Below are 26,905 nucleotides of genomic sequence, written 5' to 3' on the forward strand. Positions count from 1 at the left end.
CTACTCTCTTTTTGGTCTATTTTATTTTGACGAATCTGTTTTCTGACGACCGCCATTAATTGTTTCGATCCTGGGAACTGCATTTTGTTTACTTTAGCATGGAGAGATAAGGCTGTCTGCTCTGTTTATACTGTGATGTCACCAAGTTTGGAGTATTAACCCAATTGTTGCTGAAATAAGAAGTGGTTTTCCTATATTTTTCTTTTAAAATGGCAATTAAGAAAGTGGCTGAGAAGCTGGAAATAACTATGTTTCAGAAAATAATGGATGAGATTGAGATAACGAAACAAAACCTGCGACAGGGTTGTAAGGAGCTGAAAATTGAATTGAGTAAAATGAAGCAGGAGATTAAAGATATAGGGGTCCCTGTGAGAGAGGTGACCCTGGAAGGGGTCCCTGTGAGAGAGGAGACCCCGGAGATTGGAACAAACGTGGAACAGGAAAAAGATTTGGAGTCTATGGACTTTAGAAACAAAATTTATTGTTTGGAGACACAGGAGATTAAAGACATAGGGGTCCTTGTGAGAGAGGAGACCCTGGAGACTGGAACAGGGGTCCCTGTGAGAGAGGAGACCCTGGAGACTGGAACAGGGGTCCCTGTGAGAGAGGAGATCCCGGAGATTGGAACAAACGTGGAACAGGAACAAGATTTGGAGTCTATGGACTTTAGAAATAAAATCTATTGTTTGGAACTCAATGTTATCTCTGAAGAAATTAATGAAGATTCTAGAGATAAAGTTATCAATGGCATGGATAATCTTCTGGACTGGAATGATGTGATGGAGCCCAATATAGAGAAAATCTATGGAATTAACTGCAGCCATGTGACAATGGAAAAACTTTCAAGAGATGACCCAGTGTATTTTGAAAAAAAGAACAGAGATATGATTTTACAGCAGTATTTCAGCAACCTATTCAGAATGGATGGCAAGAAAATATTTGGGATAGAGGTAATTCCCATCAGACTCTTACTATATGACTATGGCTTTGACAGCAAGATTATTATGGAATACTGATAATGGAAGATTGGATACTGAAATTACTGGACTTAACAAGACTACTGAAGATGGAAGATGGAAAATGGAACTAATAGGGATAATAGAATAATGGCTACTGAAATTACTGAACCTAACAGATTCTGATGTGATGGATTAATTGAAATGTTTATTTTGACTATGGTTATGACAACAAGATTATCATAATTAGTAATGAGATGGATTAATCGATATGCTTATCTGGAAAAAAAATTGATAGATATATTTCTTAAAGAATTGAAACCTCTCTTTGACTTTTTGTGGAAAGAATAAAGTAATGTTTATGAGATTTGATGATTAAGTAAGATAACTACTGGAGGAAAGTGATTTTATAATATGACTTAAGAGACAGGATTGTTATATATTATAGACTTATAACTGATTTGATCTTTGACAAATGGGAAGTCAATATTTTACTCTTTATTTTTTATTTTTGTTTTTTTTTTCTTTTTTTCTTTTTGTTTAACTATTTTTGATTTTGTTTTTTGTCTTTGAATGTTTTATGATTTTGTCTTGTATGTTTTATGAAAATCTGAAAAAAAAAAAAAAAAAAAAAAAGAAAATATCCCCCCTTGGTACACAGGAAATGGATTGGACTGTGAAAGACCAACCCAAATTGTGTTTGCATTTTTACACATTTGTAGGGCAGTACAATATCTCAGAGAGGAGGTCAGGTCTCCTGTTCCCCTGGTGCATTCACTGTAGCTGCCCAATTTCCCTGCTTTTTAAAGTTTGATAGAAATATATGTGGGCTATAGGTACGTTCTTAAACCACAAGGTTTTCTTTTTGCCTGTTAGTGAATGTCTCTTATATTATGTGGATGATTTATAGATATGATATTGAACAACAATGCAATGTGCTCCTGGTATCATTGCTGCCATAATTTTAATCAGCTTCATCAACACTATCCCTCAGCCATGACATGTTGACAGCTGCATAAGTCATGTTTAAAACATGAGCAAAATCTAGTACCATACTTGAACACCTGGTTGACATTTCACACTTCTACCCAATGACATTTAGTACATCATCAGGAACAGGAACCTTATCATTCATAATAATAACAATTCATTTTCAGTTCCTCAGCCCCACTCTTTGGGATTCAATCTGTGCAGCTCAGTGCAGACTTCTTGCCCTGGAAATATGCTACTTTCTGTTCGTGGAAGGTTTTGCAGTAGATATTTTCTTGTGCCTAGAGCTCACATCCTTGTGTGTCATGATATCATCATCATCAGTTTAATATAATTTAAATACTTCAGTTATGCACCCAAGGAAACTAGCAACAACAAAAAATTGAGAATTATAAACCAACAACATCGAATATAATAAAACAAGTTTCACAAAGGTATAAAACAAAAAGTTGAAATGCAGAAGCAGACACAGACAGCAGCTGACTTAAAACCACCCACCAGCACACAGCAGCAGGACAACATAATCAGCTCAATACGTTAAAGGGCTTGTTGATATCAATTGTGCACTGTGACAAATCTTAGTCCAGTTTCACTTTGTGTCAATTCACTATGCTTATCGTCTTACCGAGCAATCTGGCTTCTGGGGATGTGGAGAATACCTTTAGAATTCTAGCTTTACCACAGCCACTTATCAGATGGGGGAGAATAATGCGATGAACAATTCCTTGATGAATGTTTAGTGCTTCCTTCTGTTTTAGATCTCATATAAATATTTGCACAAACATCAGTATGATGTTGCCATAATCTTCCATCACTTTTACCACCTGATTCTGAGGAACAATTTGTAAGACTGATGCAACAGTATGCATATTGGTATCTTAAAGGACTTGTTGCAAATTGTGACTGTGGTGAGGCATCACCATCAGGGCTGCATGGCATCTCCATGCTCCACTTGCCTTTACCAGAAATGGAGGCAGTGGCAAGCACCAGAGATATGGTAAGACTGCTTCACTGGCCTCACCTGGCCCTTCAAAGGAATTCTGGCAGGGATTAGACAAAGTGGGAAGAAGCTGCAAAGAAAGAAGGCAACAGAATGGGAGCTCTCCTTTGTTCTGCCCACCCCCAAAAAATCTTGGGATCCACAGACCCCTTCCCACTGCCTGGGGACACATAACCCCTGTAGATCAGCAGGAAGCAGAAGACCAACCCCCAAAGCCCAGCAGCTCTCAGTATTGCCTCCAGCACCCAATACAGGAACTCCAAATCCAGTTTAACCAAGAAAGAGAAAGACTTGACCTTAGCAAAGGATCAGTGACTTATTTTTTATTTGTTTCAGGGCCAGGGATGAGGCTGGGTTATCTGACTTGTGAGACCTATAACTCCTTTGGAGAATGGGATAAAAACAGGATCACCTGATTCTCCCACCCCTTTGAGGCCATCCCATCACCATGACTATCAGTCAGTAGGTAACTACTAAGCAAATGAATTAACTATTATTATTATTATTAGTAGTAGTAGTAGTAGTAGCAGTAGTAGTAGTAGTAGTAGTATTTGTTAGAATAGCATTTTGGTTGGGATGAACTGACATGGCTTCAGTTATTAGTTCCACATCAGCTCACATGGGCTTGCTGGATCTTCATACCTTATGGTGATGCTTTGTCCATAAACTGGGGAAATAAGCTAATGGTGTCTAGCTATGTCTCAGATTTGTTCCCTGAAACCTGACAGAGGATATGCTACCCCATCTAAGACAAATATTGTCCTCATTTCAAGCACTGTGGAAAATTCAGGCAATAGTTAGTAATGTAATGGCCAAACTTATCTTTTAAGTGTTTCACCTGCAAACAACTTGTAGTGGGGAGGGGGGAGGGATGTGGAGGAGTGCAACTCCAGGATTTTTTCCCGCTGAGCAGGAGCCATAGCATGATCTGCTGGAGTGTCACAATAATTAGTGCATTGTTCTTTGTGTGGCAAATGGATGTGGAGATAATATACTGTAACTTTCAAGTTTTACAATTGTTTGCGACAGATTCGCAAAGAGGAAGTCAGAGTATGGGGGGGAATCAAGTAGAGGCTGGATATTTCCTATTGAACTCAGTAGGTCTTGTTACTGAGTAGACATGTATGGAATTGCAATGTGAATCAGCATCATCTCCATTTCTTTCTCCAGCGTTGGACAGTTGTCAGAATAGAGTATCAGTGCCCGCAGGAAAATTTGTGGGACTTCCTTTGATAAGCTTTTACAAATGGACAGAAGCATGTTCCTTCGATCATCCTTTTGCAATGATACATCAGGCACATTGATGTTGCCCATCTTATTATGTTTCATAGCTGCTGCAGTTGCCACATATGAATGTTGGACTGGGGAGGATTGGAGATATATTTCTTCACCACTCATTTTCTTCCGGGTATAAAAATATTTTTAACTCTTTAAACCATCTCTGAATACCTCTTACCACAAAAACCCTATGAACAGAGTATCCAAAATGCAACACGTGCTAGAAGATGAGACCCCCAGGTCAGAAGGCACTCACCGAGCTACTGGGGAAGAGGAAAGGACAAGTATGAGTAGTGCTGTGACTAATGACGCAGCTGGGTCAAAGCAGAAAGGAAGCCCAGAGGCTGATGCGCACAGATGCGAAAGGAGAGTCTGGAGTTGTACGACACACACAATAGGAACATGGAATGTCAGAAGCATGAACCAGGGAAAGTTAGAAATTGTCAAGAAAGAAATGGAACGCATCAATATTACAATACTTGGCATGAATGAATTAAAATGGACTGGAATGGGACATTTTCAATCAGGCAACTACAAATACTTTATGCAGGAAATGAGAAATTAAGAAGAAACGGGGTTGCTTTAATAGTGAGAAGTGATGTAGCAAAAGCAATTAGGAGGTATAACGCAAACTCTGAGTGAGTGATATCAATGAGATTAAATTGATGGTTTTAACATAACCACCATCCAAGTCTGTGTTCCAACAGCAAACACAGAAGAAGAGGAATTGAAGATATTTTATGCAGAAGTACAGGAAGAAATTGATCACACACCAAAACAAGATGTGCTGATAATCATGAAGGACTGGAATGCAAAAGCAGGGAACAGAGAAGAACTAGGAATTGTTGGAAAATGGGGCTTAGGAGACAGAAATGAAGCAGGAGAAGCAGGAGAAAGACTTATTGAATTCTGTGAAGCCAATAATTTGTTTCTTGTGAACACATTTCTTGAACAACCGAAAAGAAGGCTCTACACGTGGACATCACCAAATGGTTAATATAGGAATCAAATCGATTATATAATTGGAGCAGAAGATGGAGATGTTCCATACTTTCTGCAAAAACAAGACCAGGAGCAGACTGTGGTACAGATCATGAACTGGTAATATTGAAAATCAGAGTAAAGCTAAAGAACAACAACAAAGCAATCATAATGCCAAAACACAGTTTAAATAACATCCCAGAAGAATATAAAGATCAAATAAGGAACAGATTTGAGGCTTTAAACTTAGTCAACAGAGAAGCAGAAGAACCATGGAGTGAAGTCAGAGACATTATCAGGGAAGAATGCAAAAAGGTATTCTCTAGTTAAAAAGAGAGAAAGACCTCAATGGATGATTGAAGAAACTCTTAAAATGGTTAAAGAGAGAAGGAAAGCAAAAGCAAAAGGAGGCAGAAACATGGTCGCAACCCTAAATGCAATAATACAGCAACTGGTATGGAGGGACAAAGAGGACTATTGCAATAGCTATTGTATAGAAATAGAAGAGAACCACAAAAAAGATAGAACAAGAGCCTTATTCCAAAATATTAGAGAAATTAAAGGGAAATTTAAACCACGAGTAGGGATGTTGAATAATCAACAGGGGAACACACTGACTGACCAAGATAAAATAAAAGGAAGATGGAAGCAATACACTGAAGAACTCTGTCAAAGAGATGCCAGGATGACAGATTCATTCACGGAGGAACTGTATGATGAAGAACCAGTAATTTTAGAATGTGAAGTGAAAGCTGCTCTTAAAATACTTGGAAGAAACAAATCACCAGGAATAGATGGCATACCAATAGAGTTGCTACAAGCTACTGAGACTGAATCTGTCCAAATCTTGACAAAAATTTGTCAACAAATACAGAAAACCAAACAATGGCCCACAGACTGGAAGCGTTCCATATATATCCCAATTCCAAAGAAAGGGGATCCCAGGGAATGCAATAATTATCGAATTATTGCCTTAATATCCCATGCAAGTAAAGTAATGCTCAAGATTCTACAACAAAGGCTCTTACCATATATGGAGCGAGAAATGCCAGACGTCCGAGCTGGATTTAGAAAGGGAAGAGGTACAAGAGATCATATCGCAAACATATGTTGGATAATGGAACGGAGCAAGGAATTTCAGAAGAAAATCACCCTGTGCTTTATAGATTACAGCAAAGCCTTTGACTGTGTAGATCATGAAAAACTATGGAATGCTTTAAAAGAAATGGGGGTGCCACAGCATCTGATTGTCCTGATGCTGCACCTGAACCTGTACTCTGGACAAGAGGCTACTGTAAGGACAGAATATCTTCCCAATCAGAAAGAGTGTGAGACAGGGGTGAATGAATGAATGAATGAATGAATTTATTCTTATGGTCAGAGACCAATACAATGTACATACGTTCACAACATCAATAAAACAATATTAAAACAACGGACGTTAAAACAGCGGACACTTTCTGTGCAAACACATGCACTGCCTAAAAGACCATCGCTCAAGACTGTGTGGGCTGTTGAGCTAGCAATGCTCTACAATGTGTGATTGCTGCGGCACAGAATCTCGTGACCCTACTTGTAATTTGGGGGATTTGGTCCAATAAAAGATATCTGGCATAAACTGCGGCATCCCTACCCGGAATTTTTTGGATAATCGGGGTAATAGTTAAAAGATGGAGGTCGTGATAAAAAACACAAGGCCAACAGTTTCCACTACACCCGTGCCACAAGGGCATAGGCGCTCAGCAAAAGGAATCTTTTGATATCTGCTGTCTAGGAGAACTGACGGTAGTACGTTCAGCTTCGCCAGAGTGAATGCCTTTCTGAGCCTAGGGGTAGAAAGGGAAGTTAGATAATGCACAGGGGTAAAAGCCCCGGTGCTGAGACTGGGGCCAGGGTTGATCACTACCAGGGAAAGGTGGTTTTGAAATTCAACGTCTAGGATTCGTTGGTGGATAGCCGCCTCGCTTTAGAGAGGCCTAGCGAAAGGATGGCGGAGAGAGAGAAACCTAGACTTAAAAATTTCCTAGTTAGAGTTTTTTTCCACCTTGACTGAAATACATCTGAGAGTACAAGTGGGGCCAGTCCCACAGGAGAAAACAGCAATTTTAACCAAAACTTAGCCTTGAGCATCCATATATGAGCCTCTATTGTAGGGAGCCCTGCTTCAAGGCACAAAGTGTTGTTGGGAATGCAGGATGGAATGCCCAATATGGTCCTCAGAAGTTTAGTTTGAACAGGTTCGAAGGAAGAGTATTTGGGGTAGACACTTATCTGGGAACCATATAGCATTTGAGAGATGACTTTCGCCACACAGACTTGTATGGCAGAGGGGACATATTGCCCTCCCTTCGTGTAAAAGAACATAAGGAGAGCCTTAGTGTTCCTCTGAGCGTTGGTAATGGAGTTCTTCGCTTGGAGATGCCATGTTCCAGAAGAATGGAAAGTCACTCCCAAGTACCTATACGAGGATACTTGTTCAATGGGGAGTCCATTTAGGTGCCAATGATGCTTCACCTTTTTCCTGGTGAACACTAGTACCTTCGTCTTATCCTGGTTGATAACTAGCAATTCTTTGGAGCAGTCATCCGCAAGTGCTCTCAGCAAGCGTCGCAGGCCAGTAATTGATAGAGAAATAAGAACTGTGTCGTCTGCATACAGAAGAATAAACAAGGGTTTGTTCAAGAGAGTAGGTGGATGGGATGGGACCTGCGCCAAGCATCCGACCAGGGAATTTATATAAAAGTTGAACAGGGTGGGGACTAGGACACAACCCTGTTTAACTCCCTTGAAGGTGGCAATAGGCCTGGTCAGGTTGCCAGCATTGTTGCACCTAATGCATAATTTGGTGTTTTCGTAGAGGCACCGTATGAGTGCTAGCAGATGTCTGTCAATGTTGGTGGCCTCGAATTTTCCCCAGAGCTTATCTTTGGGAATGAGGTCGAAGGCTGACTTGAAGTCTATAAAGGCAGTATAGAGGGGCCCCCCTTTTTAGACGAATATTTTTTCACTAGATGTTGAAGAACCAATACATGATCCATAGTAGAGCGCTCCACTCTGAAACCAGCTTGTTCCTCCGCCAAGATGTGTTCCTGGTCCAGCCAGCTTTGTAATTTTTCAAGTAGATGGGTGGCATATAATTTGCTGACGATGTTTAATAAGCTAATAGGTCTATAATTAGCTGGATCAGATCGGCTGCCTATTTTGTAAATTGGGATGAGAGTAGCTAAACCCCAGTCTTCGGGAATACAGGCAGTACGATCAATGCGCGTGAAAAGGGCTTCCAGGACCAAAGCCCACCACTTAATGTTGGATTTAAATATTTCAGGGGGGATGTTATCAGGCCCTGGGGCCTTGCCCGGCTTCAGTTTTGTAATTAATGTGGAGACTTCCTTAATAGAGACCAGGGGCCAGTCGGGGAAATCCTCTAGCAAATTCTCTACATGTTGAATTTGGTTCTGTCCCCTTGAGTAAATATTGTAAAAGTGCAGTTCCCAAGACTGCACAGAGATATAGTAGTCCAGGCTAATAGAGGGTTTGGGCCAGCCCCTGGCCACCAGCCTCCAAAGGGTGGCCGAGTCTTTAGCCCTAGAGGCCTGAATTAGAGATTGCCAGTGCTGGGTCTGCACCAGTCTTTTTTTTGCCTTGATTAGAAATTTATATCTCTTCTTCAATGCTAAGCATTCAGTGGGAAGTGCAGGAAGGTTCTTGTCTCTGTAGGCTCTGTATTTTGTAATAAGAAGTTTTTTCAGGTCCAGGCATTCTCGGTCAAAGCAGGGTTTGGAGTTGTGCGGACAAATGTGGCCTTGTCGCGAACTTGGAAATTAAACGTTTTTGAAGATCTGCGATCAGATATTGGTACGCCGTGAGTGGGATTTCCCCGGGAGCCGCTGTCAGGATAATCTCGCTCTGACGAAGGCATCTATCTGAGTGTAATACTTCTTTTAGGCCCATCTCTATTTTAGTTGACCATTTGACGTGTGCAGTTCTTGCTACGTGTTCTGGTTCCACGACCGGAAGCCAGTCGGCACAAGGGAACACATTGCCACAACAAAGGGATAAGATCAGTGGAAGGCGGTCACTTTCCGTGTGATTGCCTACTGTGCAGTTGAATACTGCACTTAACAGATCAGGAGATACAATAAAAAAGTCTATGGTGGATGCTCCAGATCCAGAGAGGTAGGTATACGCGCAGCTTCGGTCGCCATCCACTGAGCTGTTCTCCAGAACAAGATTCAAACTATGTATCATTTGAAGCAGACAATAGCCGGCATAGTTGTATCCTAAGTCTTTAGATTGTCTGGCCGGAAGATTGAGGGCCTCATCTGGAGCTGGTGGAATTTCGTGGAAATAGGCATACAGAGCCTTGTAGTTCGGGCCTATTCTGGCGTTAAAATCACCGGCGATCATCACCACAACTTCGGGAAATAGCGAGGTCAGATTGAGAATATAGTGCTCTAACTTCTGACTGATGGCTTTTACCGCAGTTTTTTGGCGAAGCGGAGGAAGATAAACATTTATAAGTAATAGCCTGGCCCGATTGGATCTCATAGGTAACGACATGGCTAGCCCTGGAAGAGGGGTTAGTCTGTTGATGGTGGCACGTACATTTGTGGCAACCAGCACACTAAGGCCACTTTAGACTGACCCCCTTTGTCACTTGGCGTTGCCTCTAGCGAGTAGGCAGAAAAGCCATTCAGCTCGAATTCCTCTCTGGTCCATGTCTCCTGGAAGAGAATAATATCATGTCTATTCACAAAGTCTAGAAAAGAAGGATCCGTGGCTTTATTCATCCATCCAGAGATGTTCCAGGACAGAATTGAAAGCCGGGGTGTAAAAGCTGAAATAGCTTGACTCCTGGAATTTAGTTGAGCAATTGGCGCATTGTGGGAAATGAGAGACCTGGGTAGAGGGGTCGATTCAGCCGGCAAAGAGTTTATTATCTCTAAGGAGGGGTCCAGCCAGCTGACATTTGATGTTATCCCCTTTGGTGGAATAGGAGGAAGGGCCACTAGACACCTTGTGCGGAGATCCCTCTTCACTTTTGTCCAGACACCTCATGTCAGTCCAGGAAGGAATTGGGCATGTGTGCACTGGGTTCTTTGGGTTGCATTTTTGAACTATTTTAAATGCTGGAAGGTTGATTTCTGCTATAGTCTGAAGGAGAGAAGTGCCTTTAATCACAGGAGAGTTCTGTATTGGTACCTTGGACCCTTCAGTGTTGGCAACTTGCGGCATGCTGATGACCTCCGGCGATCGGTATTCTTCGATCTTGAAACAGATGTCATGCTCAGGTTTCGTCAGTGTGTCTCGAAGATGTGTTGTCAGTCTCTGGAGTCTAGAAATGATGTCCATTTGGGCTAGTGATGGAAGAGCACAGAAGGCAACGAATAGTCTTTCCTCGTCTTCATTAAATGGGGTCAGTCCATCCTTGTTTTCAGAGCTATATTCAGGAGCTTCCAGCTCATTATTGATCACTATCTCCTGAGCTTTATAAGAGGGAGGCTCTAACTTGGGCTGTAGCTCGATAGGATTCTTTGCCAGCTCATGTTCTGCTTTTGCCAGTCTCTTTTCAGTTTTGGCAGAGGGAGGGAGTGGCTCAGTTTCCAGGTCAATAAGGTTATTTACTATGTCACGATCTGGCTTTGCCGGATGCACTTTGTTGGGTGGAAGAGAGAGGACGGTAAAGGCCTGAGGCCGGGCAGTGTTCTTGAAGATTCTTTGTGTTGTGATTCTGATTGTATGGAGTGCGTCTTTGTTTATGAGTAGCAGGCTAGCTTTGTCGGGATTGCTGAAGGTCACCACTATGCGAGTGTTAATGGAGTTGTAATGGAGATATTCTACATGGTTTATATCATCCAAAGTGAGGAGACCTGGTGTAGTGGTTTCCAGGGTCTTCAGGAGATGAACTTTGCATTTGGTCTGTGTGCACTGGCCATAAGGTTTAGGATAGTTAGATAAAACTAGCTTTTGGCGGTTAAGTATTAATCCCATCTGACCTCTAGCACCAGACTCTGGGATGGTTTGGATTCCTGGAGTGCAGGAGTCCACGGGTCCTGCTGCTTAGAGAACTGTAGCTGAGGCAAGCTGTCAGCAGGAAGAGGCAATGAGGGTGAGACTGCCATTACATTGGAAAGATTGGAGTTAATTTTGCCATCCTTGGGGGAATCGTTCTGCTTTACAGCTTTGATTTCTTGGCTGTTCCTCGTTTTGAGAATGGAATCTAATAATTTGAAGAGTTTGGCAAAATTCATTTTCCTGTAGCGATGGAACTTTATCTGTTTAATATTCTTGCTCTTTTTGGGAACGTTGTTCCTTCTTTTTCTAGAAGATCTCTTGTGGTCCTTGTTGCCCCTCTGTTTTGGGTTGCTAGACCGCGTAAGTGCACTGGGCCAGTGCATTGCCGAATAGTCATGGTCTCATTTTCATATTGTAAGCCAAGCTTCCAATGGGCTTCCACCAATATGGTTAATAACTTATTGGATTCAGTCAGGAAATCTTTGATACAGTTTATATCCCTGGTTATCATATAGAGCCAGCACTTGATTGAGAGCTGATCAGCTTGGTCTTGTGGGTTTGCCTCAGTTGTCAAGTCAGGAGGCCTGTTTAAATTAATGCTGGTTTTTGATAAAGTGGAGATTAACTACTTGGGTTGCTGAGAGCTCCCGTTGTTTATTTCATCAGGTAGCTTGTTCTCCAATATGTTGTGTGCTCCATGCTCAGCCAGACTCTCCACCCGCGCTATCTCCAGTGCAAGGTTGGAGGAGAGAGGGTCAGCAAAGTCCATTTGAAGGGCCCTGTTAATATCCAGGGACCAATCCAAGGGAGTGTTCGGCTGATTTCTATTGGCTGATTCTGACTCCATAACCCTCGTGGCGTAGCTCTCATTGAGTCTCTTTGCATCCTCTGGTGATTCTAATCTCTCTGTCCTCACTTTGGGGGAGAAAAAATGTATAATTTTTGACTGCTTTGATCTTTTTGTATGCGGAAGGGGGTCACAGTGGGGGAGCATTCCCCGTTTTCTATATCCATTTCTGGTGTGAACCATAATATGGTGTTATCACTTTAAATGGAAGAGTTGTAATTGCAGCTAGTAACATCCAGAAATGTAAAAGAGCAGAGCTGAAGCAGGATAATTCCTTGTTTATCTTTAGGAGCTCAGGCAGCCCACCTGGCTCTCAGGGAGTGGGAAAAGCTGCAACAAGTTGTAGGTTGTAAAAATTGCTTACTTGGAGAGGCTCTTCGTCTGCATTAGTCCCGGGTAAAAGAGAAATGAGAGATAGATGCTGGGCAAAACAGAAAACAATCCTTCACACGCTCAAGGACAGCCGGAGCAAACAACGAGAAACAATAATTAGTGTTGGAGTTGATAAGAAAAATAAAATGCCAAGTAAAGGATATCACAGCTGCAGTTTGAGGAACATTAAAGGAAAATAGACTGGAGAGCTGACGAGGTGGCGTCTTCCTATCAGTCTGCCATCTTCCCTCCCCCAGACAGGGGTGTATTTTATCACCCTATTTGTTTAGTCTATATGCAGAACATATCATATGGAAAGTGGGATTAGACCAAGATGAAGGAGTTGTGAAAACTGGAGGGAGAAATATCAATAATTTAAGATATGCAGATGATACCATACTACTAGCAGAAACCAGTAATGATTTGAAAGGAATGTTGATGAAAGTTAAAGAGGAAAGCACAAAAGCAGGACTATAGCTGAATGTGAAGAAAACTAAAGTAATGACAACAGAGGATTTATGTAACTTTAAAGTTGTCAATGAGGACATTGAACTTGTCAAGGATTATCAATACCTTGGCACAGTCATTAACCAAAACGGAGAAAATAGTCAAGAAATCAGAAGAAGGCTAGGACTAGGGAGGGCTGCTATGAGAGAACTAGAAAAGGTCTGCAAATGCAAAGATGTATCACTGAACACTAAAGTCAGGATCATTCAGACCATGGTGTTCTCAATCTCTATGTATGGATATGAAAGTTGGACAGTGAAAAAAGCAGATAAGAGAAAAATCAACTCATTTGAAATCTGGTTTTGGAGGTGAGCTTTGCGCATACCATGGACTACAAAAAATAATAATTGGTTGTTAGAACAAACTAAACCAGAAGCTAAACTGATGACACTGAGGTTATCATACTTTGGACACATAATGAGAAGACATTCATTCACTAGAAAAGACAATACTGTTGGGAAAAACAGAACAGAGTAGAAAAAGAGGAAGGTCAAACAAGAGATGGATTGATTCCATAAAGGAAGCCACAGACCTGAACTTACAAGATCCTAACAGGGTGGTTCATGACAGATGCTATTGGAGGTCGCTGATTCATATCATTCTGATTCATGCGACTTGAAGGCGCATAACAACAACAATTGCACCATAAAGCAGTCCATGCTTAGGACTGACCCTGTCCACCTTTCTGTCTATGCAAGTAAGGAGAGCTTTATCTCTCCTGATAGTGCTGTTTCCTCAGTCCTCTTTTAGATTAGAAACGACAAGCAATTCCCAGACATATTCACCTTGGTGTTTTACATCCCTGACTGAATTAGTGGTATATTTCTGTCTAAATAGCATCATCTGTATGAGGATTGAAGGTACTGTACCATAACATGTTCACTTAATTGAAAGACGTTACTTGATTTTCCTATGTCCTGGTGTAATCACCCAACCACACCTTTTAATTTAACTACAATCATTTTAATTAGGCTAGAATGATAACAGTGTAGTTATGGCTAAATAGCCAACTTTGCCCATTGAGGGGATCCATTTTTTTATGATATGCTGAGCCCCATTTCACTGATGGGTTCAATTCTCTGTTCAGCTATCTCAGTTTGTTCTGTTCTTTGTGTCACTCTTGGACAAAATAAGTGCTCCTTCCTTAAGTGTCATGGTGCTAGAAGCACTGACTGATTTGGCAGTGGTCTGCTACAGAAAGAAAACAAATCTATCTCTTCATTATGAGTGAGTGATAGTTATTGAAACTGGTTCCCCATCCTAAAATAAGTTACACCAGTGTTGATACCATCATTTTTTATGGAATTTCTGTTTTTACCTTGCATGTCTCTGACCAAACACACAAAGTGGTTTAATAAGAATCAGCTGTGTTGAGTAGATGATATCAACAGTTTCCAAGCTTCAGAGGCAGTGAGCCCCATTTTTCCAGATGGGGCCAAAGGTGGATTTCCATTATGAAAAAGATGAAAACCATTGGTATGTGTCAGTTATTTTCAAACTTTCTACCTTCAAGGAACATATTTTTCATGAACCTGTCTGCAGTAGCGTAGTGGCTAATTCAGAAGTGCAGGATCCCTTCATGACAGTCAGAGCCATGCCTCCTCCTTTTTGCTGCTGGGTTGAGAATGAGATCTTTGTTAATGCCTTCTCCCGTAATAACAGATGTCCCTAGGAGCCAATAAGCACAAAATGGGAGAGCGTTAGTGACTGAAAAGAGTCTCCCCAGTGGCTGACTTACCTCAATTCTCTCTGATTGGCTCCAATCAGCCAGAAAGGACAAGTAAGCATGTTAGAAGACTCCAGGAAAGATTACAAGAGCCAGCAAATGCTAAATTACTTAGACACCTGCAGGGTGGGTAAGGTAAGCAGAACCCTCTGTGGCAGCATTGCTTGATGGCTGCATGCCAATATCACATTCAAACGAGATGCCTCTTACGGTTCCAAGATTAGACTGATGTGGAAGAGTTTACCAGCTACCAGTTGGAAGCTTGAGGATATCCTTTTGAAGGAAGAAAAGGGGAAGGTGGGAAGTGGCCTGCTTGATTCCTGCTTGCACCTTGATAGCATCCTGAGGGTGGGGCTTAGGGTTAGGAGGCATAGTCTTAAAGAGATGCCAAAGGATACAAATATATATATATATTACAGAAAATGTGAACAGAAAGACTTTTGTATTAGATAAATTTGCATGATATATATATAAATTTTCATGAGGACCTTAAAAGTATTGCAAGTTGATGAGGGTATGGCATGATAAAGAAGAAGGTCTTCTGGCATCTCAACCTTCTTAGACAACGGAGATTAGTGCCAGGAACATGGAGAAGCCTCCTTTCCAGAAAAGGTAATTCTACCAGATTCCTGGACATCCTGAATTTGTATAGAGCAAAGCAAAAGGGCAGGTTCAGCCTTGATTTCCCTGATTACATGAATCTTCTCATCTTCTTTGGGAATGACTATATTCTGAATCATTCAGTTTTCAACCTCTCAGCATGGCCCACCATTGTTTATATTTAGCTCAACAAGTATAATATTAGCAATTCAGGTCATTTCTGGCTGGCTAGTATGTCGCTCCATTGACAAGGAAGAGTAGAATGAAAGCAAGCTCTTTTTAAAAGTATAGGTTTCACTCCCCTTCCTTCCCCACCATCCTCACCCGGCTACAGCTCAAGAGTAGAATACATGCTTGGCATGTGAAAGGTCACAGGCTCAATCCACGACATCGCCACATCGTTCAGGAAAGGACTCCTTCCTGAAATGCTGGAGAACTGCTGCCAGCCAGTGTGAAAGTACTAAGCTAGATGAGCTGATGGTCTGATTCTGTTGAAGGCAGCTTCCTATGAACCCCCTCCTTGCATAGACCACTTCTAGGTGGGATATCCTCCCCCTGATTAGATAAATCCACCTGTTTTATTGAACAGTGCAAATGATGACTAAAGCAGATCAACTAATTCAGGGAACCCTGAAACTGTGCCTTTTAAGAATATCTACAGTGTCCCCCACCTAAATCAAATACAGCTTATGTAATGAGGCATCTCTCCTCTTCTTTGCTTCCAGATGATGTCATCCTGGAAGACCTGGAGACTCAAGATGATTGACTCTTGGATTGACCTCATTGTAATCTTGAATGTTGTATATCGGTTTGCTGTATTTTTATGCAAGTGTGCTCTGTTAATCAATAAAATAAAATAAATCATGCCAGGAAATGATTTCATGTGCTTTCCCTGTGGAATCCCCTTTTCTCTCTCCTGCTTAATTTCTGCATGTTGGTTTCCTCTTAAGGAAACTGGAGTCAAAGAAATAAAAATTGACACAGGCGTAAGCAGACTCAGAAGCAGTACACCTCAAAGTACCAGTTGCTTGGGAGCAACAAAGGGTGATGGCTTTCATGTCTTCTTTCTGGACTTTCCACTGCCATCTGGCTGATCTCTGAGAGGAAAACAGGATTCTGGACTAGATGTCCCTTTGCCCTCCAACCCAACAGCACTCTGGTGTTGCATCCAATCTCCTTCACATTTCCTCTACCAGGTTATTTTCTAGCAGATGTTTCTCAATGGATGGCTCATTGTTTGACACAATAGTCTACCCTGACGATACAGGGGCTGGTTATAGAAGAAGGATTTGAGAAAGTGCAAGCTCTCCATGAACCTCCTTCCCAGCTTCATCTTTTGAGAGACCTATGAGAGGCCATGCTTCTGTGGCAACAACACACAAGAGACAACCTCCTCTCTGAGATATTGGACTGCCCTACATATTTGTCAAAATGCAAACACAATTTGGGTTGGTTTTTCACAGTCCAATCCACTTGCTGTGTAGCTTGGAAGAATTTGGTAACATGTACCTCTGTGCATATGGTGAGTGGTGGCAACACCTGCAATCAGCCCAAATAATAGAAAGACGACATGTGCTGTGCTGATCTTGTTTTAGCGAGGAAGCAACATTATTGACTTACAAAGCCCTATACGGCTCAGGTCCAGACTATTTGACAGATCGTATCTCCCTACATGAACCTGTCCGGGATTTGAGATCTTCAGGTGAGGCCCTTCTTGTGTTCCCCACACCTTTGCAAGCACATATGACGCGGACACGAGATAGGGCCTTTTTGGTGGCCGCCCCTAGGCTGTGGAACTCCCTTCCGAGTGAGGTGCGATCAGCTCCCTCCTTGCCGTCTTTCCGGCGACAAGTAAAGACTGTTTTATTTCAACGGGCATTTGGGATACAGAACGACCAGGATTAAGTGTCATAGGTTTGGTGATTACATTATGATTTTATTATTTTAAATTGTCCGCTGTTTTTAACCTATATTTTATGGTTTTAATTTTTCTCATAGTTTAATTCTTTTTTAATAATATACTCTGTATGTTTTAATGGTGTTGTTTTTAGTTGTAAGCCGCTCTGAGTCCTATTGGAAAAAGGGCGGGGTAGAAATAAAGTTTATTATTATTATTATTATTATTAAGACAGTTGAAATAGTTCAGATGGTCACTTTAAATATGTAATTTGTAATTTTAGTGAACTTTCATATAGGAAATCATTTTCTTTTGCTTTTGTTTCTATGAATATGTGAAGTACAGCAACACTTTGCAAAATTTGTACTAAAAAAACTCCAAACAAAGGGCTCATCCAGACGACTGCAAAATGTGTGACATTCCCGCTTTGTGTTCTCATTATTTTTCGGTCGTCCTGATGACGCTGAGTGCAAAAGCGCACTTTCGCACGGTTAAATCCGCTTTCGCACAACCGCGGAAAATGCAATACACTTTTTAAAAGCGTGAATCATCCACGGTTCCTTCGGCTGCTCGGATGCAATACCGCGGATTTAAGAGATGACGCTGTTGCATGGGCGGTCCTGGGGCGGTTCCCCAGTCCCCCTCCTCTTTTCCAGCCAATCCCGTCCTTTGCACGTTTGCGCTTGTGTGGAAACGTCGCCCGGGAAAACGTGGCCAATCAGTGCTGTTGGATATACTGCGCAGGTGCGGAAATGCAGGTTTGCGCAGAAGCAGGAAGTAGAGGCCGGCACTCTGACCTCCTAGAGAGCCCGGCGCACACTCTTTGTGTGAAGGGAACTGCTGCTGCATTGCTTTCCAAAGTATATGGGAATTGAGACGTTCGTGTATATACAAAGGAGTGTAACAGGGCTGTTTAACCGTTTTGGATTAACGTGATTGCAGAAATGCAAGAAAGCATATTTGTGAAAGCAGCAGAAGGAAGGGGAAACTGGAAGGGGAAACACAAATCACTTTTGCGCCCCAATTATGATGTACTTGCTGGGGCCTATAAATGGCTGCAATAGGGAGTGTTTGGCAAGCCGAAAAGGGAAATATCCAAGAAGCCGCTTGCTAAATGGAGTAACTTTTCTGCTTTACCACGAATGAGCATTTCTGCGAGACTTGCCAAGCAGATATACTGCTATAGGTACTCTGTCACAGAGCTATAGCCTTTCGCCCATAGCAACAGAATTAGCTGCGATCCTGACTTATGGCTAACTTTAACCAGAGGGAGTGTCTGGCAAGCTGAAATGGGAAATATCCAAGAACTCGCTTGCCAAATGGAATAACTATTCTGGTTTACCACAAATGCGCAGTTCTGCAAGACTTGCCAAGCAGACATGGTGTTGTAAAGTGGGGGACACCGTAACCATAGGTGTTGTTTGTGTGCGATGAGAAGCTGGGTGGGCTGTGGTGTGTTTTTCTCCTTTGTAGCCGTGCAGCCTCGTAAGCCGCTTCCCGCTCTTGGGGCATCCCCCATCCCCAGATGAGTGGCTGGACAGCTTCCTCCCTCTCTGCTCATCAGCTGTGAATCGGGTTTGTGTGAGGTACTTTGGCGGGAGGTTTGAATCCCCTGAGTAAATTCCTTGTGCTGCCCGATTCTGGCTCATCAGCTGTGAAGCAGGCGTGCTCATGGCTTTTAGGGGGGAGGTGCGAATCCCCTGCCTGAGTGGGTTCTTTGTGCTGCCCGCCGCCCTTTCATCAGCCACCTATGATTCTGCCCAGGGCCCCACAGGCTACGGGAGGACTCGTGGCCGCCTCCTCCAAATTCGGTTTGGGCCATGACTGCCAGCTTTTCGCGCTTCCGCGTTCAAGCACGCATGCGCAGAACTGATAGCAGTGGAAGGGGAGAGGGGAGCAGACGTCATATTTTCCCAACAAATCAGATGTGTCGTGGGCATGGATAGGAAAAAAGCGAGAAGATGCCGCATGTTCGGGCTGCGTGTGTGGCCGGTAAAAAAGCGTGTTTTTAATATCAGGAAAAAGCAGGAAAGGAGCGGGAAAAGGGGCAAGTGAGGACTCTCAGCTGACAGAGCGGGTATGGAAAACCTGGATTATCCCGCTCCATCTGGATGAGCCCATAATTGTGGAATAATGGCACTGACTTCTGCAAAATAGTCTCCAGTGGACATCAGACGTGTCTCAATTTGCACAAGATAAAACAGTGGGAGGTGAAATATATTCTAGCAAAATTCTAGGTGTGCTCTATGTTTTTAATTGATCGTGAACACCTTGCCTTAAATAAAGTGGTTTAAACATAGCAGGCTGAAAACATGCATCCTCTTTTTTCCAACAAGTAGAGTCATTGCTAAAGTAGCAGCATATTGTAATCAGTCTGATTTTACATCAAACTGCAGTTTCAGATTCAACTGTTAATGCACCAAAAATAGAAATAGAACATAACCTCCAATATAAAACACAAAAGGCTGTCTTCACCATCATATGACATTGACCAATAAAAAGATTTTGAAATTAATGAAAATAAATTTGACACAGATTTCTAGGATGAATAATGGGGGAAATAAAATTTTCTGGTTTAGATTTTCTGTAGAAACATTAGTAACACAGGAAAGAAGCAAAGTAAGAAGAACACCAACAAACATACAAAAATATAATTCTCCATCTTTGGAGATGGCAGGTGTTGCCACCACTCCCCATATGCTCAGAGGCACATGTTACCAAATTCTTGCAAGCTACACAGCAAGTGGATTGGACTGTGAAAGACCAACTCAAATTTTGTTTGCATTTTGACAAATTTGTAGGGCAGTCCAATACCTCAGAGAGGAGGTCAGGTGTCCTGCTCCCCTGGTGCATTCACTATAGCTGCCCAATTTCCCTGCTTTTTAAAGTTTGATAGAAATATCTGTGGGCTATAGGTACATTCTTAAACCGCAAGGTTTTTTGCCTATTAGTGAATATAAATCAAATAATAACAACAACAACATCAACATACAGACTTCTTGAGAAAAACATCACCACAGATCTTAATACTCATATCATTACAACTATACAAAACCTTACAAGTAGGCAACTCCTTAAAGAGGAGACTGTTGATCTCCTTGTTAATCCAAATTCCACCCCTGGAAGGTTTTACATGCTGCCTATAATCCACAAAGCCAACAATCTTGGTCACTCTATTGTCTCAGGTAACAACACAGCTACTGAAAAGATTTCTCTGTACATTGACTTAAATTTACAAAACATGGTGCAAAACCTCCCATCATATAGCAAAGACACCACTGACTTCTTCCTTAAAATTGAGAGTATTTAAACAAGCAGTATCAATTCCACAACAATACTATGCTAGTTATTTTAGATGTCACATCTCTTTACACTAATATACCACATAATGATGGAATTCAGGCTTTAAATGAGTTCCTTAACACCTGAAATGCTAACAATCTTCCACCAGAGGTTATCACAACTTTAACTACACTAGTCCTGACTTGCAACAACTTTACATTCAATGAAGAACACTACCTGCAACTACAAGGTACAGCTACAGGGACTTGCATGGCTCCATCATATGTGAATTATTTATGGGTAAACTGAAACAAGAGTTCCTCAAAAAGGCCATTAACAGATCACTTATATGGTGGCAATATATTGATGACATCTTTATGGTCAGGACAAATGGTAAAGAGAGCTTAGTACAATTTTAAAATTATATCAACTCTATCCATCCATCTGTTAAGTTTACATTTAATAGTACAAATGATAGTCTGCACATCTCTTGTCTTGATGCCCTTCTCACCATTGAAAAAAAATAGCCACTGATCTCTACAGCAAACCCACTGATGCCCACACCTATCTAAACTGGAAATCCTGCCATCCTAAGCATATAAAGAAAAACATTGTGTATAGCTTAGCTTCGAGAATCAAACGTATTTGCAACAATTAAGATAAATACCAGAGAAGGATCAGTGAACTTAAAGGACACCTTCTTCTGAGAGGATATCCTCAACATATTATCAGTTGCAATATCCACCTCCATTCTCTGCAGAAAAAATCTCCTCCATCATAATGAGGTTTCAAAGAACAATGGATTCCATTTGTGGTGGATTTCCATCCAGCATCTCCTAATTATCACCTAGCAATCAGGGAGAGCTACCCATTGCTGGCAAACTCTGAATGTCTTGCTGGAGCCATCAACAAGCCTCCTGCTGTAGCATCTCTCCAGACTCCAAATTTACACAGACTATTAGTGCCAGTCAAACAAACTTTATTGCAATCCAAGCCATAAGCCTTATGCAAATACATATACAGATATAAACAATATATTAAGAGTATGTCAGCAATATATTAAAACAGAAAAGGCAGGATACGCCTATAAAACTGTTAACCAAGGATAAAAAGCTCCCTCAGTTTTTGTGCGGCAATCGCAAAATTTGCGACCGCGAGGGAAACTGATCTAGAGTAGTCCGATAGAAGTATAATTACCTTAATCTCATCAGGGTAAGATACTATTGGTTCTAAAAGTGTTTTTAAGAATTTTTTTCTAGGTTGTTCATAGAGAGGACAGTGTAGTAAATAATGATCAATTTCGTCTACAGCAGTACAGCCGTATGAACATTGACATGAAGACCATGACTAGGTCGAGGCCCTGATTTTATCGGAACAGTTGAGTCCAAAGTAATTCATTTACTGTTAACTGTTCCTTTTCTTATGTGTTTATAGTTGTTGTATTTTGTCTGTTTGTGATGGTCTGTAGACTTTACAATAAAGAATTTGAAGCGACTAAGAGGGAGAACTTTTGGATATACTCTCTGGACACATTGGGACCACATGGCCTGAACCTGGAGTACAGTACCACCACTACTTAGCTTCTGCAAATGAAGCCCCTCTGAGCATTCTATCCTCAAAGCTCTATAACTGCCACCTTGGTAACAGCATTTGTATGCTAGCAGCTGAAAAAGGCTGTTTTGTTAATCACAATTCACACACACACCTCTCTATATATGCAGGGCTGCTACCCCCGCTTGCTTCACTCACCAATCTCGTCTACTCCCACCCTACAGCACCCCAAGCCCTTCCCCCATCAGCTCTGCCAGGTGCTCCCTAGCCCTCCATCTATCCCCTCTGCCATGCACTCCCTAGCACCACCCACCCACACTGCCTCTGTCAGGCACTCCCTAGCCCTCCTCCTCACCAGTCCCACCTAACCCCACCAATAGGTGGCCAGAGCCCCCCCCCCCGGGATGGCCCTGCACAACTCTTCTGCCTAGAGACACATGGGAGGGACCTAGCTATACTTTTGTATTTGGATTGACTGAGTGGTGCAGAGCAGTAGTGTAGTGGCAAATTCAGAAACGCGGGGTCCCTTCATGATAGTCACAGCCATGCTCCCCCCATCTTTGGCTGCTGGGTTAAGAATGAAATCCTGGTTAATGCCTTCTCACACTACAATAGAAGTCCCTAGGAGCCAATAAGCACAGCAGAGGAGGGTGTTAACTACTGAAAAGAGTCTTCTCAGTGGCTGACTCACCTCCTTTCATTCTGATTGGCTCCAATCAGCTGAAAAGGACAAAGAAGCATGTTAGAGGACTCTTCCCAGTGGCTAACACACTCCCCGTTCATGCTGACTGGCTCATTGGAAGTTGGAAACATAGGGACCCTGATGGGACCCTGCTCCCCAAAGAGTAAGGGGTCTAAGATCCCCCCCCCAGATGCTGGATGACTACACCCCTGCTCTACAGTCACTAAACATTACCCGGTAAATGCAAGTATGAACTACCTGCACACAAGTTACCCTAAATATCTTTTCAGATTCTCTTAGTTTTTATGTTCACACCAGAGAATCTAGCCATCCAGGCTTAAGGCTTTTAAGGCTGTAAAATAAATGCTTAATGTGACTAATTGATGTCCAAGTAAAGAAGAACGGTCCACCAGGAATCCTAAGATGGTACACACTGAGCACCCACATGTTATAGGCTGTTCAAATAAAACTATTCGGAATCATAAATCTTAGTGCCTAAGGGCCAAGGTTCTTAACCTGCTTTTAAAACATTTAACAAGTGTCAGCACATAAAAACTGCTCATGAGCAAACAAAGACTAGCTGCAGGGCTCTTGAAATGTACCCTACTGCTTGTATTTGAAAGATTAATTGTCCTTTTACGACATATCACTACCACTGCTATTTATTATCTTTGTTTTGCAATGAAAAACCCCAGGAGTTGTAGAAATAAGATGGATGCTATATTATTAAAACTGAATAGAAGCTTGGCCAGGACACTTCTGTACCTGTCACTCTACTTGTTTGCGATCCTATCTCTTTTTGTGGTTTGTTTTTTTCCTGCTTGCAGTTCTGGCATCTTTGCCACTGTCAGTCTGCTCCCTGAAGTGCTGCAGTGGCACAAATCTCTTTGTAATACTTGGAGCTTGTGCCAGCAGAGCAGTCTGAGCACTACAGCATGATGTGCCCATTATAATTAGAAGCAGTTTATATATAGCTTAAGAACTTGAGTTTAGAGCCATGTTTTTATCTTCATGTTGCATAGCTGTGATCCACAAAGAGGAGTCCCAAATACCGTACAGATGGTTTTAGGGTACAAATCTTCTCTATCACCCTTATGCCATCCAGCACACTCCAATAATTTGAGGGAAGTCTCATGGAGTCACTGAAAGCTAATCAACACTTCTTCCTTCCTCTAGATTTATTTGTTTACACTATTTTAAATTACTTTAAATCATAAAGGATAACTGTTCATCCTACGTGCAATGACCTTTCTGAATGAGCCTCGACATAAAGAACACACATTGCAGCATTTCAAATCTTTATGACACTGTCTGGCTGTTCTTTCAGCAGCTTGCTGGTTTCCTAATGATCCTCTTTCAACCTTATTTCTTCAAATCCATTTATTTTCCTGTCTGTACTAGCTACCAAGGACATGTATGTTTAGAGCATAATGTTTCCTTTTTTCAGACTCCTAACAACTGAAGAAAAGCTATGGTTTTAAAAATATTTTACACTGAATAATTTTAACTAGCAGAGGCGTAGTGGTTTGACAGTGAAAGAAAAATTCAGCAGAGTGAGCCTTGAATTAGAGGCTGCCCCAAAGCAGAAGAGTATTTTGCAGAATACCATTGTGGTTCACAATATATCTCTTTGCCCCATCAAGGTGCGTCTAATGAAGACAAGAGCTTGGTTGCATAAGAAATCTGTTGTTTCATTGCTGAAGCAAAGACTAAAAATAACCAAGAGTCATATGGTTCCTTAAAAATTGTGGGCTATAGCTGTGCCCTTCCCTCTCTCACACACAGCCTAAGTTAAAGAAGTTCAAAGAAGGAAGCGTCCAATCTCTTTCTTCAGCAGCCCGTGCTGCCCCCCCCCGTTACCAAAGCTTGTGAGGAGGGTGGGGAAGCTTCCTAAAAATGTGGAATGGAGCATGGTGAGATGATGATGGGGAAGAAGAATCAGGGCTGGCCTTACGGGTGGGCTAGCTGGGCCATTGCAAGAGATACTGTACCAGAAGTGTGTCACAGTGTAGGCAGAGCATATGCAAATCCAGAATTGGAAGGGATAGTCAAATGTGAAGTTGCCAAGTTCAAATTCATTAGCAAATGTGATGCTATTGCACTTGGACTCAGTGAAGATTGGAAATGGCTCACTCGCTACAGTTGTTCTTGTGGTATTCGGAGTACTATGACTTTAACTGGGAAGATAACTTTCTCAAATCTAAAGATTGTTTTTCATAGCTTTTGATGTCTGGTGGCTACTAGCTACTGAACACACCCCATCTCTTTGGGTGGAGGCTGAAGGAAACCATTTGGCAGTTTAATACAGCCAGAGAGGACTGCATCTGAATTTGGCAGCTAGCTGACAAGGACAAGTAGCCTTGGGAACTTCAAGGTTATGCTGCTGCATTCAAAGTATTTATGCTGCTGTAAATACTGTCAGTCTAGGCACTTTCCTACTCTCAGTAAAGTTACGTAAATAAACAGATACTACAAAAATGCCATAGGTCTCAAGTACTCTGTCACATCACAAGGAAATTGACCCTGTAGAAATCAGCATACAAACTTCCTACCACCTGGGGAAACTGGACAGCAACAGTGCCATCTTTCTAGTCATGCAATCAAAAGCCATGTTGTCATACATGGACTACAGAGACAGTGGGAACAGACCTATTCTGAATCCTAAGTTCATCTGTGTCCTACATAGGAATGGGATACATCTACAGCTGCCTCCTGCATTATTTTTTGCCCTGTATAAAACTGAGTGGCCCTCCATATCTATGTCTACCCATTAATTTTCTAATGTAGCCTGGAACACTTAATTCAAAAGCCTAGTATGTCAAATGTGCATGTGTCCTACAATAAAGGTGTTAGTTACTGAAGTGCTATGGGTGTCCTTCCCACCCCACCGCAGGGTTCACAATGGTTATTGATAGTTTTCTAGCACAGTGCTTGCACTTCAGTTGCTCCTCTTCGGGTTTAACTTTTCCAGTCCCAAGTTGCTCTGCAAGAATCAACCGTGATTCATAGCATTACCTTCGGCCATCACCTCCTTTGCTATGTATATTCAGCTAAATTCAAGACTGAACTGTTACGAGGCAGGGCCATGGAGCCTGCTAAACTACAATTCCCACCCCACACCCCCACCTAATGGTATGGCTGGTTATGCTTTCCCACGAGGTTTTGTGCAAAGAGTAACAAGGGCAGAAATTAAGATACAAAACTAAAGCTACGGCATAAATGTTCTGCATAATTGTTATCTTGTTCTTTGGCAAATTTCCCTCACCCACAGTGAATCCCATTGTTTGTTAGGAGCCTTAGTTTTCAGGGTCAGTTAGAGATACACACACACATACACAACATCACCAGACTTTCATACCCTCGTTGGCAGGAGGGGGAGAGAGGAAAAAGTCTTTTAAAAACCGAGGCTTGAATCTAAAAAGAAAAGGAGAGGAAGAAAGAGGAAGGGGGGCTGAGGAACATCAGAGCTCCCACACACGTGTACGATGCTCTCAAGGAACGCATCAAGGACTGCAGGGACAGAACCGGGGAGACTCTGGGTCTCGGTGCAAAACCTTGAGACCAAGAGATTCCTTCCTGGTTTTGGATCAGAGCTCTTCCACATAGCTTCAGCTGTATTCAACCGCCCACTCTGGGCATAGGATAGGTAATCTCTCATACCTTTCATCTCTTATAGTAATAGGGTCCTTTGATTTCTTTGGTATAAAGTTATGAATGGGTTAGGATATTAATGATTAATGCTGCCACGCACCCAAGTAATTCTGTAATGCTTTCCTACTCTTTCTCTCAATAAAAGACAGCTTTGTTTTAGTTTGGTTTGGACCTGCATTTCTTGGGTTAAATATATACACCATTTAGGCACATTTCAGGGCAAAGCGCTTGTTTTATCCCTAGCAAAAGATCCCCTCCTCTCAAGGAGGTGTGTTTCATGGGACATGAGGGTGGCAAATTCACACACTCAGGTTCCCAAGAGCACATGTTGTAACAGAACCACCCACTAATAAACCCATTAGAATCCTGCCTGGCATCCTGCAGTCTAAACAACAGTGGGGGTTAGTGCCCATTGGTGCTGGTAAGGCAGATGACAGGGAGCCCAACAGATGGTGGAGCCAGAGCCAATGACAGGCTGAACCAACTGATCCCAGTTTTCTCCCCATCCTCCTTCCTGCTGCATTCTACCAGGGACTAAGGCATGGAAGCTGACAGGCAGTGCTGACTGGC

The sequence above is a fragment of the Rhineura floridana genome, chromosome 5 (genome assembly GCF_030035675.1).
Source record: "Rhineura floridana isolate rRhiFlo1 chromosome 5, rRhiFlo1.hap2, whole genome shotgun sequence".
Lineage (NCBI taxonomy): Eukaryota > Metazoa > Chordata > Lepidosauria > Squamata > Rhineuridae > Rhineura > Rhineura floridana.